Source organism: Nylanderia fulva, unplaced genomic scaffold (genome assembly GCF_048542155.1).
Source record: "Nylanderia fulva isolate GAGA-0341 unplaced genomic scaffold, ASM4854215v1 Scaffold642, whole genome shotgun sequence".
Classification (NCBI taxonomy): domain Eukaryota; kingdom Metazoa; phylum Arthropoda; class Insecta; order Hymenoptera; family Formicidae; genus Nylanderia; species Nylanderia fulva.
This window is the reverse complement of record NW_028190745.1, coordinates 3,103-22,500: the sequence shown is the minus strand read 5'-3', so window position 1 is coordinate 22,500 and position 19,398 is coordinate 3,103. Positions and strand designations below refer to the sequence as shown.

Genomic DNA, 19,398 nt, shown 5'->3' with positions numbered 1-19,398 from the left:
GCGGGTAATCTCGCCTGCTCTGAGGTCGTCGCATAGTGAGTTTTCGTAGCCGTTTGCCTCCTCCGCGTCGCTCATCGTCGTCTCTCTTCTATAATATATAAGAGGGAGAGAGAGAGAGCGTCGACGAGAGAGCAGCAGCGGCAGCACACGAAATATGCGAGAAGGCAAATCGCCGGGGCGCTAACCGCACACACACTCGTTGGTGATAATGGAGACGATATATCGCGGGGTTCGAGATTCTCGGCTCCCCCTTCTCTTTTATATACGAAATTCGGGCGGAATCGATTCGACGAGTACACGACGCGGCGCGCCGGTCCCCTTTTTTCGCTTTACGAAAATTTCGTGGTCTCGGACACGCGGTCGGCTCGCGATTCAAACCCTTCTCCGTAAAGAGGTAAAGGATTACGAATGCTCTCTCCGCCGGACGACGACGCGCCGTATATTTCTCCGTAATACCGTTATGTGTGCGGGCAAGGGCGCCTCGGCATAAGACGCGCGAGCGCTATCGCACCGAGAGACGCGGCACAGAGTGCAAGAGCAGTCCGGTCAGTCTGTGTGATGTACGGAGAGGAGAGACGGTGAGACAAGCGCTACCTACTTTCGGGAGACAACGACGCACGCGCCGCTCTAGGGAAAGCGGTGCCATTTACCGTCCTGACCCTTTTTTTGGCCGTTTGTTGCTCCCTTCGCGCGCGCTCTTACTCTTATCCCATTTCTCCTCGGCTCTCGCGTACACACACGACTTGGATACACAAACACGCTCCCCCTCTTAATTCGCGCAGCATTCTCTGGGCGCGCGTTCGCCAACGTTTTACACGCTTGTGCGCTTCTCCTCCTCATTATTATTATTTCGGTGTGTCATTTCAGACGACGCCAGGATTTGCACCGCGGCCGGTCGGCGCGGCACAGACACCTCGGGCGAACGTCCAACGATTGCTCGTACGCCCATTGTAAGCGTTGCACAGGGCACAGGCGACGCGCGCGCCATTCTCTGGTCGCCCGCGTCGTGGCCGTGCGCGCTTTTCGGACGCAAACAGTTTAGGGGTACTAAAACGACCCTCAGCCAGGCGTGGTCCGGGAATTGTATCCGTGGACCGCAATGTGCGTTCGAAATGTCGATGTTCATGTGTCCTGCAGTTCACAAGTTGACGCGCAATTAGCTGCGTTCTTCATCGACCCACGAGCCAAGTGATCCACCGTTCAGGGTAATCGTTCGAAATTTATGCGTTCGCGAAGAAACGCGCTTCTCGTTCAACCATCGTGGTCTCTTCTCTCGGACGAGAGAGAGAGAATAATCGTGGTGGCTCTTCGATCAGCCTGTCCGCGCGCGTCCGAGGACGCGCGCGGACCGCCGCCTCCCGCCAGGGAAGGCTACGGCACAAAGAGAGTGTTGTGTGTTTCTCGTTCGATGCGTCTCTCCCGCAACGGGAGAGCCGGGGCGGAAGCTCTTTGAAGAAACCGTCGGACCGACACAGTTGACAGATTGGTCGAAATATCATCGATCCCTTCTCTGTGTTATATATATATATTATAATAATATATGGGGGTCCTCTCGCTCGGCACTCGCGGTCGCACACCGTGTGTTCTCGGCACGCTGACCGCTGCCCCGCGACAACGGGGAGGGCGCGCGTCGACGAATGTCGTGGGTGCTGCACACACGCGTGCGCGGGCATAGGTTACCACCGGTTCGCGCTCAACGCCGAATGGACGCTCTGTGTGTGTGTGTGTGGCCGGAGAATGGCACACACACGAGCGTGATCGCGAAGCGTCTCGCTCCGAATCGTCGTCGAACACCGCCGGGCGCGCTGCTCTGCTTGCCGACTACTTTCGGTCAGAGAGGCGCGACGGCGTCAGTCGTTATATCAAAACACAACAACAAATTCCGTCAAATCCGTTATTTCCTTTTTCTCTGAGAGCGCCTTTTCAGCGCGTCCATTCAGTCGCCGACTGCTGCGAGCGCGCGTCTCTCCCAAAAGAGAGGACTCTCGACGCAGAGCAGGACCTCCGGAACGTTAATGATCCTTCCGCAGGTTCACCTACGGAAACCTTGTTACGACTTTTACTTCCTCTAAATGATCAAGTTTGGTCATCTTCCCGGCAACATCGGCAATGCCGAGACATTGCCGCGCACCAGTCCGAAGACCTCACTAAATCATTCAATCGGTAGTAGCGACGGGCGGTGTGTACAAAGGGCAGGGACGTAATCAACGCGAGCTTATGACTCGCGCTTACTGGGAATTCCGCCCCAATCCCTAGCACAAAGGAGGTTCAGCGGGTTACCCGGGCCTTTCGGCCAGGGAACACACCCTGATTCCTTCAGTGTAGCGCGCGTGCGGCCCAGAACATCTAAGGGCATCACAGACCTGTTATTGCTCAATCTCGTGCGGCTAGAAGCCGCCTGTCCCTCTAAGAAGATTTGTTTGTACGTTGGTAGTAGAAACCCGCCAGCCGAAGCCGGGGGCCTTCGCGATACCATAAGGTACGCCTATTTAGCAGGCTAGAGTCTCGTTCGTTATCGGAATTAACCAGACAAATCGCTCCACCAACTAAGAACGGCCATGCACCACCACCCACCGAATCAAGAAAGAGCTATCAATCTGTCAATCCTTCCGGTGTCTGGGCCTGGTGAGGTTTCCCGTGTTGAGTCAAATTAAGCCGCAGGCTCCACTCCTGGTGGTGCCCTTCCGTCAATTCCTTTAAGTTTCAGTTTTGCAACCATATTTCCCCCGGAACCCAAAAGCTTTGGTTTCCCGGAAGCTGCCCGCCGAGTCATCGGAAGAACTTCGGCGGATCGCTAGCTGGCATCGTTTATGGTTAGAACTAAGGAGGTATCTGATCGCCTTCGAACCTCTAACTTTCGTTCTTGATTTATGAATGAGGGAGAGAATGAGAGCGTTGCGGAAGTGAGTGAGATAGCGTGTATGAGAGTAATTGGTGCGAGACTCCGTAAATTCCTGTTTACGGAAACGAACAAAATTTCAAAGAGTGCGAGTGAGAAAATACTGGACATTGTGGGAGAATATGAGGAACAGATGATGAAACTGTTGTGCAAAAATGAGAGAATACAGGGGAAACTGGATGAGTGTATGCGTCGAGCGAGTCGGGATTAAGCCTACGGCGGAAGTGGAATGAGCTAAGCGAGCGTGAGTGCGAAAAATGTTGAAAAGAGCGTGATTGAAAAGGTACAGGAAGTGAATGTGAAAACAAGTAAAAACGAAAGAGAAGAGTTATGCGGTAATAGTGAGAGCGGATGATGCAAGTGCGAATGTGACAATTGAGGAAGTAAAGGAGAGAATGATAAAGCATGTGAGCAAGTCACTGAATGTGCGTGTGAAAGCGGTGAGGAAAGTGAGGAATGGAGGTGTAGCGATTGAGACGATGAGCGAGAGTGAGTTAAAAAGAATAAGAGAGTGTGGTCAGTTTAAGAATGCTGGCCTAAAGGTTGAGCTGCCTCGCAAGATAGGCCCAAAGATCATCTTGTACGATGTGCCGAATGATATGGCGAGTGAAGTGTTAATGAGAGAAATGTATGAGAGGAGCTTGAAAGGGCGAGTGGATGAGAGAGTATTTATGGAACGTGTGCGTGTTGTGAGTAGGAATGCGAAGAAAGATGCAACCTGCGGAAATGTGATATTAGAAGTTACGAGTGCAATAAGAAATGTGCTCTGTAGTAACGGACGAGTGTTTGTGCATTGGAAGGCCTTTAGGGTGAAAGAGTTTTTCAGTGTGCTGAGGTGCCACAAGTGCTTCGCATTTGGGCACATAATGCGGCAATGCACTGAAAAGGAAAGACTGTGCCAAAAATGTGGATGTGTAGGACACATGATGAGAGATTGTAAAAAAGAAAGTGTGTGTAGAAACTGTAAGCTGAAAGGGAGCAAATGTGATCACTCGGTTCTGTCCGAAGTGTGTCCGGAATACGTGAGAGCGTTAGAGAGAGAGAAAGCGAGAATAAATGACGAATGAATGGTGCGTGAATGTGGTGCAGTATAACTGCCAGAGAGCGTATGCAAATATGTGTGATCTGGGTGAGATGATGCGCGAACGTCGAGTGAGTGTAGCACTGCTGCAAGAACCGTATGAAAGGCATGGACGTGTGGTGGGCTTGCCCATAGGTATGGATGTGATTGTGTGCAAAAGTGGGACGGTGAAAGCAGCAGTGGTGGTAAATGACTCTAGGTTAGACGTGATGTGCGTGGGAGAGTGTACGAATGAGCTTGGAGTGAGTGTGTGGTTGAAGGGGGACTTTGGCGAAATGTATGTGGTGTCCACGTATTGCCAGTATGGTAAGTGTATCGAGCCGTACTTGGCGTACATGGACAGAGTATGTGAGACGGCCGGGAGAAAGCGTCTGCTGATAAGTATGGATGCGAATGCCGTCTCTCCCTTGTGGTATAGCAAGGGTGGAGGCAGCAGAGAAAGTGAAGCGCGTGGTAGAGTGATTGAGGAATTGATGATTGCGAGCAGGATGAATGTTGTTGAATGAGCCAAGCGAGTTTTACTCGTTCAGCGGGCCGAATGGGGAAAGTGACATCGATGTCACTTTCGTGAACGGCGTGAATGGAGGGTGCCGGGATGAGTGGGAAGTAAAGCCGACTGGGGAGTGAGTGACCATAACGTATTGTTAATACGGATGGTACACAGAGAGAATGTAGGTACGAATGAGGGCATGCGTAGATGGGTGTGCAAGGACGTAGACTGGGAAGGATATATGTGTGATATGCGAGAGAGTGCGTTAGAGGATGCAGCGAGCGCCATAGACGAAGCGGATGCGCAGAGCTGTGTAGAGCGAATGATGAAATGGATCCATAGTGCGAATGATCGATGGATGAAGAGGGTAAACCTGTGTATGCTAGAAAGCTTGTGTGGTGGACAAATGAGCTTGAGAAACTGAAGAAGGCTGTAGGAAGGAGCAGACGTGCCTACCAGCGTGCGAGAAAGAGGAATGGAAGCAGAGTGGAAGAAAGAATGAATGAATATAAGTATGTTTTGCGGGAGTATAAGGAGGAAATGCGAAGAGTGAAAAAGGAAAATTGGAAGCGATTTGTGTGCATAACTGGGAAGAGGGATCCATGGAGCGATGTATATAAGGTGTGCATGGGAAAGCGTGATAGGGTAAGATTAAGTGGCATAAAAGTGGGTGATAGAGTGACGAGTACATGGAAAGAAAGCGCGGATGAGCTAATGAAGAGATTCTTCCCGGCAGCAAGGACGAACGTGGCGATAGACGACAGGGGAGACGTGATGGAGGAAGAAAAGCAGTTTGAATGGAGCGAAGTGGATGTGGCAGTGAGATCGATGAAAGTGGGTAAGGCACCTGATATGGATGGTGTGAGTGCTGAGATGTTGCGAGCGATTTGGCGTGCTGTCCCGGTATGGATGAAAAGAATGTATGATGTATGTCTGAATACAGCGTGTTTCCCCCCGGCGTGGAAGACTGCGCGGGTGGTAGTGTTATTGAAGTCTCCCGATAAACCTAGGTCGGACCTTGGGTCTTATAGGCCCATTTGACTGCTGTCCGTGCTGGGGAAAGTGTTGGAGCGAATGATGGTTGGAAGACTCGAGCGAACGATGGGTGGAAGAATGTGTGACGCCCAGTACGGATTCGTAAGGAATCGGTCTAACGAGGATGCATGGAATCGAGTGCATGACTGGGTGAATGGGTCGGAGAGAAAGTATGTGTTAGGAGTGTTCGTGGACTTCAAAGGAGCCTTTGATAACCTAGAGTGGGAATGTGTGATCGAGAAATTGCGTGAGATTGAATGTGAAGAAATTGAATTATGGAAGAGCTATTTTAGCGGCAGGCGTGTATGCATGATGGGTGCATGTGACACAGTGTGGAAAGACGTAAAGCGTGGCTGCCCGCAGGGCTCCATCTGTGATCCATTTATATGGAACCTAATGATGGATGAACTGTTGTGGCGGCTGCGTGAGAATGAATGTAAAGTGGTTGCGTACGCGGATGACTTGTTGTTGGTCGTGGAAGGACAGAGCCGAGCGGAGTTGGAGAGAAAGGGTACTAAGTGGATGAGAATGGTGTACAAATGGGGAGTGAAAGTAGGTGTGAGTGTGTCTGAGAACAAGACTGTGATGATGTTGATAAAAGGTAGTATGGCTGGGACGAGGCCTCCCAATGTACGAGTGAATGATAGATGCGTGAGGTATGCGAGGAGCGTGAAATATCTGGGTGTTTGTGTGAGTAAAAGGATGAACTACAGGTTGCATCTGGAGTGTCTGAGAAAGAAATGTATGAATGTGGTGGGAAAATTAAGACGCGTGTTGAAAAGTGAGTGGGGTTTGCGAAAGAAAGCTGTGACTGTGTTGTATAAAGGTCTGTTCATGTCGTGTGTGATGTATGGAGCGAGTGTATGGTATGAAGTGATGAGATTTGAATATGCGAGGGAGCTCATAAATAGGTGCCAGCGAGTGGTGTTGAGTGCGTGTCTGAATGTATGTAGAACGGTCTCCACGGCGGCCATGCAAGTCCTTATGGGTGGCTTGCCGTGGGACCTGGAGTGCGTGAGAAGAGGAGTGTTGTATAAGGTGAGAAAGGGAATAAGTATGAGTGAGTATGATGTAGTGAATGATAGTGACTTGCGTGAGAGAGGTGTGGAAGGATGTATGGAATTGGTGAGTGAAAGGCTGTATGAGATGTGGCAGAATAGATGGAATAAGTGCGAGAAAGGAAGAGTGACGTATGAATTTATAAAGAATGTAAGGTTCGCGGGTGAGTGCCGAGAGTTCGAGCCTAGCTTGAGCCTGGGCTATATCCTGACAGGGCATGAAAGTTTGAATGAATTCCTGTATAAGCGTGGTCTGTCTGAGAGTGAGAGCTGTGCATGCGGAGCGGAGAGAGAGAATTAAAAGCATGTGTTGGTTGAGTGTCCAATGTATGGTGATGTGAGGAACCTGAGTGAATGGGGTGTGATTGTGCGGAAGAATGGCAGTGTGGATGTGAGTCGCATGTTGGAATGTAAGGAAAGGTATGAAAGTGTTGGTGTGTATGCGAAGATTGTATTTCAGAGAAGGAGGGCGATGCTGAAAGGAGGATAAGAGAAGCCGATGTTCCCGAGGAACATAGGCCGACCACTGCCTGGGAGGTGTAGGCCTCCGAAAGCTGGGAGTGGTCTCGGCCACAAAGATCCAACCAGTGATCTTGACTGGTACCACGGGAGTCGGGTTGCCCAGGGGGATTCGTCCCTCGTCCCGGCAATTGAGGTCGGACTCGTGGGGGTAGTGGTTGAAGCCGCATGCTGGTTAGGGGCTCTCGGGCCTCGACGGGTGAGCAGCGTATCTGCTCGGGCACCAGTCCTGCACAGCTGGTAGAGCGTTGGACAGGCGCTCGCCCCAACCGGTGGGTTGCCGAAGTGTCCTACAAACTCGGAGGCGCTACTGGTAGTTCCTGGCCTGCTGGAACGAGCTGATTGGGCTTATCCCAATTCCGCACCCATGGGGGTCGTGTGATTAAGCTCTCTGAGCAGGTACCGCACGTTAAATCAACCAGGGACATCTGTTCCTATCTACTTTCCCCAGGAGGCTATTGACAATTCGACAGTAGTACGGGCATGACGCACCCGGGGCCCCGAGGTCCCTGTCAAGCCAGGATAGGAGGCATCGTGTCTGGGGCTGCATGGCCGCGGGGAGATTAAGTTGCGCGACCGCAAACGATCCCCCAGGGGCACCTGGCGCAACCTCTGTGGTATATAAGTCGCCTTACCCAGGTGATGGAGGCTCTGCCTGAGTGGACATTTTTTTTCCTGCCATACTCGTGGGATATACATGGAAAGAACAAAACTCAAACAAAAACACAAAAACTTGGCTGATACTTTGGTAACGACTAATGCTGGCACGAAAGTAACCGAAACTCTGAACGCCGAAAAAGAAAGAAAAAGAGAATTGCTGTTTGCGCAAAGGGGATCTGTAAGTAGATCACCACCTCCTTCGGGTAGTACCCAAAAAGACACTGAAGAGACGCATGAAGGGAACACAAGGCTGAGTGATTCTGAAAATGAGAAGGATGGATATGAAAGATTAGAACAAAGCACAGGAGTAAATGAAGTAGAGGAGATGATGGAGACAAAGGAACAGCTCGAGACATTCATGTTTAATGATAACAACAAAATAACAAAATCTGCAATAAAATACATATTGTCCAAATAGGCAGTACTAGAAAATAGACTACATAATGTAGTTTTAGAAAAAGAAAAATGGAAAGCTGCTTACCAAGCTGTTGCTGACTTGAGGCCTAAAGGACTCTTCTATGCCAATGTTACGGCAGGAACTCCAAGGACTGCTACAGGTGCTGTAAAAGAAAAAGAAAGGAAGTCAGATACTACGCACAAAGTAATACTAATTAAACCTATAAAAGAAGACGAAGATGCGAGAATGAATAGTGTAATAAAGAAGGAGGTTATAAAAGAACTGACAAGTACAAATAAAAGGCTGAGGATAAAGGCAATAAGGCAAATAAGAGGAAAAGGAGTAGTGGTGGAGGTAGATGAAAGAGACGGGGACTTTGTGAAAAGAATAAACCTAACAACAAAGAAATTGAAAGTAGAGGAGCCAAGGAAAATAAATCCTACTCTTATAATTTATGACGTAGACAGGGAATATAAGTTTGAAGATCTCAAAGAAGATTTCATACTTAAAAACTGTGACGATCCGGATCCAATCGAAATAGAAGAATACAAAAAGGATTGTGTGGGAGTAACTATGACTCTCTCGGTCCTCAAAGCAACACGCTGCGATGGTACTTAGAGAGAGTCGTGGTTGGTTTGTGATGCGCCAACGAAGTCCTCTAGTAAGGACCTTCAGCCTCTCGCGTCGTCACGAAGCCCTGACGAGTAGGAGGGTCGCGACGGTGAGCGCAGAAGGGTCTGGGCGCGAGCCTGCCTGGAGCCGCCGTTGGTGCAGATCTTGGTGGTAGTAGCAAATACTCCAGCGAGGCCCTGGAGGACTGACGTGGAGAAGGGTTTCGTGTGAACAGCCGTTGCACACGAGTCAGTCGATCCTAAGCCCTAGAAGAAATCCTATGTCAATGACGGCGTACAATATACTCGAGTGTCGAGAAATAATAATAAATATTATACGAAAGACACACGCCCGTCGGGCGAAAGGGAATCCGGTTCCTATTCCGGAACCCGGCAGCGGAACCGCATACAATTCGGGCCCTCGTAAGAGTGTTCGTCGGGGTAACCCAAAATGACCCGGAGACGCCGTCGGGAGATCCGGGAAGAGTTTTCTTTTCTGTATAAGCGTTCGAGTTTCCTGGAAACCTCTAGCAGGGAGATAGGGTTTGGAACGCGAAGAGCACCGCAGTTGCGGCGGTGTCCGGATCTTCCCCTCGGACCTTGAAAATCCAGGAGAGGGCCACGTGGAGGTGTCGCGCCGGTTCGTACCCATATCCGCAGCAGGTCTCCAAGGTAAAGAGCCTCTAGTCGATAGAATAATGTAGGTAAGGGAAGTCGGCAAATTGGATCCGTAACTTCGGAATAAGGATTGGCTCTGAGGAGCGGGGCGTGTCGGGCTTGGTCGGGAAGCGGGTCTGGCTGACGTGCCGGGCCTGGGCGAGGTGAACGGTCGGCGTTCTCGCGCCGGTCCCGGGATCCGAGCTCGGTCCCGTGCCTTGGCCTCCCGCGGATCTTCCTTGCTGCGAGGCTTCCGTGGCGGCGCGAGCCGTCGTGGTCGTCCTCTTCGGCCGCCATTCAACGCTCAGCTCAGAACTGGCACGGACTAGGGGAATCCGACTGTCTAATTAAAACAAAGCATTGCGATGGCCCTCGCGGGTGTTGACGCAATGTGATTTCTGCCCAGTGCTCTGAATGTCAACGTGAAGAAATTCAAGCAAGCGCGGGTAAACGGCGGGAGTAACTATGACTCTCTCGGTCCTCAAAGCAACACGCCGCGATGGTACTTAGAGAGAGTCGTGGTTGGTTCGTGATGCGCCAACGAAGTCCTCTGGTAAGGACCTTCAGCCTCTCACGTCCAAGTTGTACCTCCACCTCCTCGTGGTGCTCCCGGAAACGGCCTACTTTGGAAGTTTAGACTCGGTAGGTGTCGACTAAGCGAGTATACAGCGAAGTGCGCCCCTAAGGGCTTCGGCCCATGCGCCTACGGTCATGGTGAGTTGTGGGGCCAAAAAAGACCGGGGTTTTTTGGGGGGCTCTCGGTTGTCAATCCGTTTGCCTCCCTACACGCAGTAAATTATAAATAAAGCTAAGAATGATTCTGATGTCCCGGGTTCTAGGATGGCCCGGTGTCTGCGTGCGAGTGCTCGCTTGAGTGAGCGCGCGAGAGGTGCGGAGGACCCTGACGGGGTCGCAGCTGGTCCGTCGCGAATCACTATAAGGACCAGCCAGGCTGAAGTGGACAGCCTAGAGGAGGAGATGGTCAGCTGTGAGTATTGTTCGGCGAGATTCCGGAACATGCGTGGTCTTGGTGTCCACAAAGTACGTGCACACCCACTACAAGCCAACTGTGCTATCAATGTTGACCGCGTAAAGGCTAGATGGTAAGTGGAGGAAATTAGACTCATGGCACGCGCTGAGGCTGAAGGCACCTTAGCCGGGGAACCTTTCATTAACCAGTATCTGGAGACAAGGTTCCCCAATAAAAGTCTCGAAGCCGTCAAGGGTAAACGGCGACAGGTGCCTTACCGAGTGATGGTTAGAGACTTCTGCCAAGAGATCCAATCGCGTCGCGCGATTGTGATCGATGAGGGCGATAGGGATGGTGCGGTGATGACACGAGCCAACACCATTCCTGCGGCCATTGAGGCTAGTACTGACGATCAAAGCGCACATCAGCCTCCCCCTGAACAAAGTTCTCAGAAGCTGCGGGACAAGATACAATCACTCGTAGAGCAGAGTGCGGCGTTCCGTAGCTACGAGGCTGATACTCTTGCTGGCACGGCAAGAGATGCTCTGACGGCGGGGAGGGTCGACGTCTTGGCTATCGAAAGATGGCTGGGCATGATCTTCCCTCGGCCGCCACAAGTGCGCCCTCCGCAACGCGTTTCGGCAAAGAAGCCCTGTCCTCCAGTTAAACGAGAGAGCAAGGAGCAGAAGAGAAAGAGGGAGTATGCAATTGTGCAATCCCTCTACAGAAAGAACAAGAAGTCCTGTTTGTCGCGTATCCTCGAGGGCGACTCGGTGCGCGAGAGGCCGTCTGCTGTCAAATTCATTAACTGCTGGCGCCCCATTATGAGGCCTCCAGCGGTGCGGATGGAGACATGACGGACTTGCGTGAGTCGTTTGGGGAGGCGGCACAGGCTGCGAGTGCTGGCCGGGGCCGTACGTCGGGCCCGAGAGGGATTCACCTCGAAGGTCTCGGCGATGGCGCTGCTACGGATCCAGTTCCTGTGGCGGATAAGACCTTTCTCTGGGATCCTATAACACCTGCAGAGGTGAACAGGATTTCCGTAAGGACTGGCACTGCGCCCGGTTTGGACCAGATTACGCCGAGGATGTGGAACGCTGTTCCTGCGATTCTTCGTGCGCTTCTGTTCAATCTGCTGCTCCTGGCAGAGACGATCCCCTCATCAATCGCCACAACCAGAACGGTATTCCTTGAGAAGGGGGGTATGTCCGATCGGCCAGGTCCGACGGAGTACCGACCTCTCAGCATAGGATCCGTTATAATAAGACACTTCCACAAGATATTGGCAAAGAGATTGGCAGCCCTCGACATCTTCGACAGGCGCCAAAGGGGGTTCCGGCCGGTGGACGGGGTATGTGAGAACGTCACAGTCCTTTCATCCGTGCTTTGGGACGCCCGGAGGCGCTGTCGTTCTCTGCATGTGGCGTGCGTCGATCTGTCGAAAGCTTTCGATACGGTTGCGCACGCTGCTATTCATACGACTCTCGATGAGCTGGGGCTCCCTCGGGAGTTTAGAGAGTACGTAAGGGCTGTCTATTCGAATGCGCTGACCGAGTTGCAGGGGGTCAGCGCTAAGGAACTGTCGGCCATCAAGATCGGCCGTGGCGTGAGACAGGGTGATCCGTTGTCGCACCTGCTGTTCAATCTGGTCGTAGATAGAGCACTAGGAATTCTCTCGGAGGACGTTGGCTATCGGTTGGGTGGCCGGCTTATCAATGCACTGGGCTACGCAGACGACAATGTGCTCCTGGCCTCTACCAGAGATGGGCTGCAGGAGAACTTGACACGGCTTCATGACGCCTTTATGCGAAATGGGCTCGAGATCAACGCGAGAAAGACCGGAGTGCTGTCCATGGTGGCGTCCGGCAGAGACAAGAAGGTGAAGGTGGACACCACACCTTATTTCACCGTGGGGGGAGCGATGATACCGCAAAGATCCCTGGTCGATGTCTGGACGTATCTGGGCTGCGAGTACACAGGTGCTAGGGAACTCGCAAGCGATCCACCCTTAGCTCAGGCCATCGAGCAACTCACGAGGGCTCCTCTTAAGCCGCAACAGCGGCTGAGGTTGTTGCGTGACTGTCTCCTTCCACGGTATTATCACCGATGGACAGTGGGTACGGTCTCGGCCAAAACCCTCAAGGGTAAGGATATCATCGTACGCATTGCGGTGCGACGATGGCTGCGTTTTCCCCATGATGTTCCTGCTGGATACCTGCATGCGCCGATACAGAGTGGCGGGCTTGAAATGCCTCTATTGAGAACTTTGATCCCAATTCTGAAACATAACCGACTGCAGCGGATGTGTCGGAGTACTCTGCCCGCAGCATGCGCGGCTGCCGAAACCACGTATGTGGCTAGGCAGCTTGTCTGGTGTGAAAACCAGATGCGAGGTCGGGGCCATAGAGTGACTACAACCGCTGAGCTCAGACAGCAGTGTGCGGCCTGGTTGCGCGAGTCGTGCGATGGGAGTGGACTCAGAGAGGTTGCGGCCTCCAACCTGAGCTCCTACTGGGTATCGGCTGGCGCCGATGCCATCCCAGGTGCCGACTACGTGCACTATCACCACATACGGGCTAACTGCATACCGTCTAGAGCGAGATGCTCCAGAGGTCGTGATGGGCGCGATAATCCCTGTCGTGCCGGTTGTCCCGAAACCGAGACGCCGGCTCACTGCGTGCAACGCTGCTTCAGAACGCACGTAGGGTGAATCTTGCGGCATGACGACCTATGCCGTCAAGTTGGTGGCTATTTACAGCAGAAGGGATAGCGCGTCGATGCGGAACAAGCGTATTCGACGTCTGCCGGCCGGAGGCGGCCCGACCTGACCATCGCTAAGGGTGTTGAGGCAGTGGTCGTAGACGCGCAAGTAGTGTCTAGCGAAACCGCGTTGGAGATGTCCCACGAGCGTAAGGTGGAGAAGTACCGATCATGTAATGATCTGGCAGCCGCTGTGGCGGAGCGCACAGGAGTACCTCGAAATAATGTTCGTTTTACCGCCATTACAATTTCGTGGAGAGGTGTCTGGAGCTCGCGAAGCCAGTCTGAGTTGCGAGAGCTGAGTTTAACGTCCGCCCAGCTCCGAACGTTGACGACTCGAGTTTTGTGGGGCTCATGGCTGAACTGGAAACGTTTTAACGCAATGACATCGCGTTATAACGAAGGAAGGCGGAACGTGGCTTCATCTGGTGGTGCATGATGGATGGCGCGTAGAGTTGGGGGCCTCCGCATCAATCGCGCGAGTATAAATGATTGCGTGAATGGTCGAGGTGAAGTACGAGCTGCCTTTGGCTAGCTCCGACCTTCACGCTCCAGGGTGTTGACTGCGAACACCAACAGTAAGCAGCTCTGAATTATCGTTGTCGGTGGCAACTTGGCGACTGTGATTTTGTAGCAGTCGTCGCGCACCGTAGACGAAACATAGCCAAATGCCTCGTCATCTAATTAGTGACGCGCATGAATGGATTAACGAGATTCCCACTGTCCCTATCTACTGTCTAGCGAAACCACTGCCAAGGGAACGGGCTTGGAAAAATTAGCGGGGAAAGAAGACCCTGTTGAGCTTGACTCTAGTCTGGCACTGTAAGGAGACATGAGAGGTGTAGCATAAGTGGGAGATGGCAACATCGCCGGTGAAATACCACTACTTTCATCGTTTCCTTACTTACTCGGTTAGGCGGAGCGCGTGCCCCGAGGGCTTCGCGCCCCGGCGGTCACGGTGTTCTAGAGCCAAGCGTGTCAGAGTGGCGTGAGGCCTCGGCCGATCGCCGTTAATACTCCCGCGTGATCCGATTCGAGGACACTGCCAGGCGGGGAGTTTGACTGGGGCGGTACATCTGTCAAAGAATAACGCTGGTGTCCTAAGGCCAGCTCAGCGAGGACAGAAACCTCGCGTAGAGCAAAAGGGCAAAAGCTGGCTTGATCTCGATGTTCAGTACGCATAGAGACTGCGAAAGCACGGCCTATCGATCCTTTTGGATTGAAAAGTTTTCAGCAAGAGGTGTCAGAAAAGTTACCACAGGGATAACTGGCTTGAGGCGGCCATGCGTTCATAGCGACATCGCTTTTTGATCCTTCGATGTCGGCTCTTCCTATCATTGCGAAGCGGAATTCGCCAAGCGTCGGATTGTTAACCCGCAACAGGGAACGTGAGCTGGGTTTAGACCGTCATCAGACAGGTTAGTTTTACCCTACTGATGACTAGTCATTGCGATAGTAATCCTGCTCAGTACGAGAGGAACCGCAGGTTCGGACATTTGGTTCACGCACTCGGTCGAGCGGCCGGTGGTGCGAAGCTACCATCCGTGGGATCATGCCTGAACGCCTCTAAGGCCGTATCCTCTCTAGTCGAAGGTGGCAATGATATCACTAGGAGTTTCGTGAGTCGAAAGGCTCAAAACAATGTGACACTACTAGGCGGCCGGTCCTCGGGCCGGTCGTCGCACGAGCCCGGTTTGCCGTACGGCGCCTTCGCCCGTCGTCGGGATCTCACCGCTACGACGGCACGGCGTCTAAAGGTCGATAATGGGTTTCGCAAGTTCGATGTCGAGACTCGGAATCGTCTGTAGACGACTTAGGTACCTGGCGGGGTGTTGTACTCGGTAGAGCAGTTACCACGCTGCGATCTGTTGAGACTCAGCCCTCGGCTTGGGGATTCTTCTTGTCGGTTAGACGAGCCCCCACACGTTCGACGGCGAAAGCAACACGCCGCGAACGGACTTGGATGAATTTCTCGCTCGCCGGCGAAAGCAACACGCCGCGAACGGACTTGGAAAAATTTCTCGCTCGCCGGCGAAAGCAACACTCCGCGAACGGACTTGGATGAATTTCTCGCTCGCCCGGCGAAAGCAACACGCCGCGAACGGACTTGAAAAATTTCTCGCTCGCCGGCGAAAGCAACACGCCGCGAACGGACTTGGATGAATTTCTCGCTCGCCGGCGAAAGCAACACGCCGCGAACGGACTTGGAAGAATTTCTCGATCGCCGGCGAAAGCAACACGCCGCGAACGGACTTGGAAAAATTTCTCGCTCGCCCAGCGAAAGCAACACGCCGCGAACGGTCTTGGAAGAATTTCTCGCTCGCCCGGCGAAAGCAACACGCCGCGAACGGACTTGGAAGAATTCTCGCTCGCCCGGCGAAGCAACACGCCGCGAGCGAACTTGGAAGATTTCTCGCGTCTCCCGGCGAGAGCCAATACGCCGCGAGCGAACTGGATGAATTTTGTCGCTCTCCCGGCGAAAGCAACACGCCGCGAACGGACTTGGATGAATCTGCGCTGCCGGCGAAACGCAAACACGCGCGAAACGGACCTGGAAGAATTTTTCGCTGCCCGGCGACGAAGCAACACGGCCGCGAACGGACTTGGAAGAATTTTCTCCGCTTCGCCCGGCGAAGTAGCAACCACGCCGCGGAGCGAACTTGGACGAATTTGTCGCTCGGCCCGGCGAACGCAACACGCCGCGAGCGGAACTTGGAAAAAGCGGATTGTGCGGCCGGAGGTGTCGCCCGCCAACGAAAGCAACACGCCGCGAATCGGACTTGGGGGTACGGGCGGCGCGTGCCGCCGGAGGTGTCGCCCGCCAACGAAGCAACACGCCGCGAACGGACTTGGAAGAATTTGTCGCTCGCCCGGCGAAAGCAATACGCCGCGAACGTACTTGGATGAATTTCTCGCTCGCCCGGCGAAAGCAACACGCCGCGAACGAACATGGAAGAATTTCTCGCTCGCCCGGCGAAAGCAACACGCCGCGAGCGAACTTGGAAGAATTTGTCGCTCGCCCGGCGAAAGCAACACGCCGCGAACTGACTTGGATGAATTTCTCGCTCGCTCGGCGAAAGCAACACGCCGCGAACGGACTTGGAAGAATTTATCTCCCGCCCGGCGAAAGCAACACGCCGCGAGCAAACTTGGAAGAATTTGTGGCTCGCCCGGCGAAAGCAACACGCCGCGAGCGAACTTGAAAAAAGCGGCTTGTGCGGCCGGAGGTGCCGCCCGCCAACGAAAGCAACACGCCGCGATCGGACTTGTGGTACGGGCGGCGCGTGCCGCCGGAGGTGTCGCCCGCCAACGAAAGCAACATGCCGCGAACGGACTTGGAAGAATTTGTCGCTCACCCGGCGAAAGCAACACGCCGCGAACGGACTTGGATGAATTTCTCGCTCGCCCGGCGAAAGCAACACGCCGCGAACGGACTTGGAAGAATTTCTCGCTCGCCCGGCGAAAGCAACACGCCGCGAAGCGAACTTGGAAGAATTTGTCGCTCGCCCGGCGAAAGCAACACGCCGCGAACGGACTTGGATGAATTTCTCGCTCGCCCGGCGAAAGCAACACGCCGCGAACGGACTTGGAAGAATTTCTCGCTCGCCCGGCGAAAAGCACACGCCGCGAACGGACTTGGAGGAATTTCTCGCTCGCCCGGCGAAAGCAACACGCCGCGAACGGACTTGGATGAATTTTTCTCCTCACCCGGCGAAAGCAACACGCCGCGGAACGGACTTGGAAGAAATTCTCGCTCGCCCGGCGAAAGCAACACGCCGCGAGGAGAAATTGGAAAATTTTGTCGCACGCCCGGCGAAAGCACACGCGTGAGCGAACTTGGATGAATCTCGCTACGCCCGGCGATAAGCAACACGTCCGCGAACGGACTGGATGAAGAATTTCTCGCTCGCCCGGCGAAAGCAACACGCCGGCGAAAGCGGAACTTGGAAGAATTTCTCGCTCGCCCGGCGAAAGCAACACGCCGCGAACGGACTTGGAGAATTTGTCGCTCGCCCGGCGAAAGCAACACGCCGCGAACGGCTTGGAAGAATTTCTCGCTCGCCCGGCGAAAGCAACACGCCGCGAACGGACTTGGAAGAATTTCTCGCTCGCCCGGCGAAAGCAACACGCCGCGAACGGACTTGGAAGAATTTCTCGCTCGCCCTGCGAAAGCAACACGCCGCGAGCGAACTTGGAAGAATTTGTCGCTCGCCCGGCGAAAGCAACACGCCGCGAGCGAACTTGGAAAAAGCGGCTTGTGCGGCCGGGGTGCGCCCGCCAACGAAAGCAACACGCCGCGATCGGACTTGGGGTACGGCGGCGCGTGCCGCCGGAGGTGTCGTCCGCAACGAAAGCAACACGCCGCGAACGGACTTGGAAGAATTTGTCGCTCGCCCGGCGAAAGCAACACGCCGCGAACGGACTTGGATGAATTTCTCGCTCGCCCGGCGAAAGCAACACGCCGCGAACGGACTTGGAAGAATTTCTCGCTCGCCCGGCGAAAGCAACACGCCGCGAGCGAACTTGGAAGAATTTGTCGCTCGCCCGGCGAAAGCAACACGCCGCGAACGGACTTGGATGAATTTCTCGCTCGCCCGGCGAAAGCAACACGCCGCGAACGGACTTGGAAGAATTTCTCGCTCGCCCGGCGAAAGCAACACGCCGCGAACGGACTTGGAAGAATTTCTCGCTCGCCCGGCGAAAAGCAACACGCCGCGAACGGACTTGGAAGAATTTCTCGCTCGCCCGGCGAAAGCAACACGCCGCGAGCGAACTTGGAAGAATTTGTCGCTCGCCCGGCGAAAGCAACACGCCGCGAACGGACTTGGATGAATTTCTCGCTCGCCCGGCGAAAGCAACACGCCGCGAACGGACTTGGAAGAATTTCTCGCTCGCCCGGCGAAAGCAACACGCCGCGAACGGACTTGGAAGAATTTCTCGCTCGCCCGGCGAAAGCAACACGCCGCGAGCGAACTTGGAAGAATTTGTCGCTCGGCCCGGCGAAAGCAACACGCCGCGAGCGAACTTGGAAGAAGCAGCTTGTGCGGCCGGAGGTGTCGCCCGCCAACGAAAGCAACACGCCGCGATCGGACTTGGGGTACGGGCGGCGTGTGCCGCCGGAGGTGTCGCCCGCCAACGAAAGCAACACGCCGCAAACGGACTTGGAAGAATTTGTCGCTCGCCCGGCAAAAGCAACACGCCGCGAACGGACTTGGATGAATTTCTCGCTCGCCCGGCGAAAGCAACACGCCGCGAACGGACTTGGAAGTAATTTCTCGCTCGCCCGGCGAAAGCAACACGCCGCGAGCAAACTTGGAAGAATTTGTCGTTCGCCCGGCAAAAGCAACACGCCGCGAACGGACTTGGATGAATTTCTCGCTCGCCCGGCGAAAGCAACACGCCGCGAACGGACTTGGAAGAATTTCTCGCTCGCCCGGCGAAAGCAACACGCCGCGAACGGACTTGGAAGAATTTCTCGCTCGCCCGGCGAAAGCAACACGCCGCGAGCAAACTTGGAAGAATTTGTCGCTCGCCCGGCGAAAGCAACACGCCGCGAGCGAACTTGGAAAAAGCGGCTTGTGCGGCCGGAGGTGTCGCCCGCCAACGAAAGCAACACGCCGCGATCGGAATTGGGGTACGGGCGGCGCGTGCCGCCGGAGATGTCGCCCGCCAACGAAAGCAACACGCCGCGAACGGACTTGGAAGAATTTGTCGCTCGCCCGGCGAAAGCAACACGCCGCGAACGGACTTGGATGAATTTCTCGCTCGCCCGGCGAAAGCAACACGCCGCTAGCAAACTTGGAAAAAGCGGCTTGTGCGGCCGGAGGTGTCGCCCGCCTACGAAAGGACACGCCGCGATCGGACTTGTGGTACGGGCGGCGCGTGCCGCCGGAGGTGTCGCCCGCCAACGAAAGCAACACGCCGCGATCGGACTTGGAAAAATTTCTCGCTCGCCCGGCGAAAGCAACACGCCGCGAACGAACTTGGAAGAATTTTTTGCTCGCCGGCAAATGCAACACGCCGCGAACGGACTTGGATGAATTTCTCGCTCGCCCGGCGATAGCAACACGCCGCGAACGGACTTGGATGAATTTCTCGCTCGCCCGGCGAAAGCAACACGCCGCGAGCGAACTTGGAAGAATTTGTCGTTCGCCCGGCGAAAGCAACACGCCGCGAGCGAACTTGGAAAAAGCGGCTTGTGCGGCCGGAGGTGTCGCCCGCCAACGAAAGCAACACGCCGCGATCGGACTTGAGTTACGG

General features: G+C 54.2%; 1 non-coding gene and 3 pseudogenes across 1 annotated transcript; 1 reads left to right on the top strand and 3 right to left on the bottom strand.

The window, feature by feature from the left end:
* LOC146720654 (large subunit ribosomal RNA) overlaps positions 1-28 on the bottom strand; it is a 3,360-nt pseudogene extending 3,332 nt beyond the window's left edge.
* Positions 29-1,053: 1,025 nt separating this feature from the next.
* LOC146720653 (5.8S ribosomal RNA) lies at positions 1,054-1,208 on the bottom strand. The gene has a single exon (XR_014925988.1). It is a non-coding gene; the product is annotated as a 5.8S ribosomal RNA (ribosomal RNA).
* Positions 1,209-2,020: 812 nt separating this feature from the next.
* LOC146720652 (small subunit ribosomal RNA) lies at positions 2,021-3,046 on the bottom strand (annotated as a pseudogene).
* A 6,393-nt stretch (positions 3,047-9,439) lies between these two features.
* Positions 9,440-15,034, top strand: LOC146720651 (large subunit ribosomal RNA; annotated as a pseudogene).
* The last annotated feature ends 4,364 nt before the right edge of the window (positions 15,035-19,398 follow it).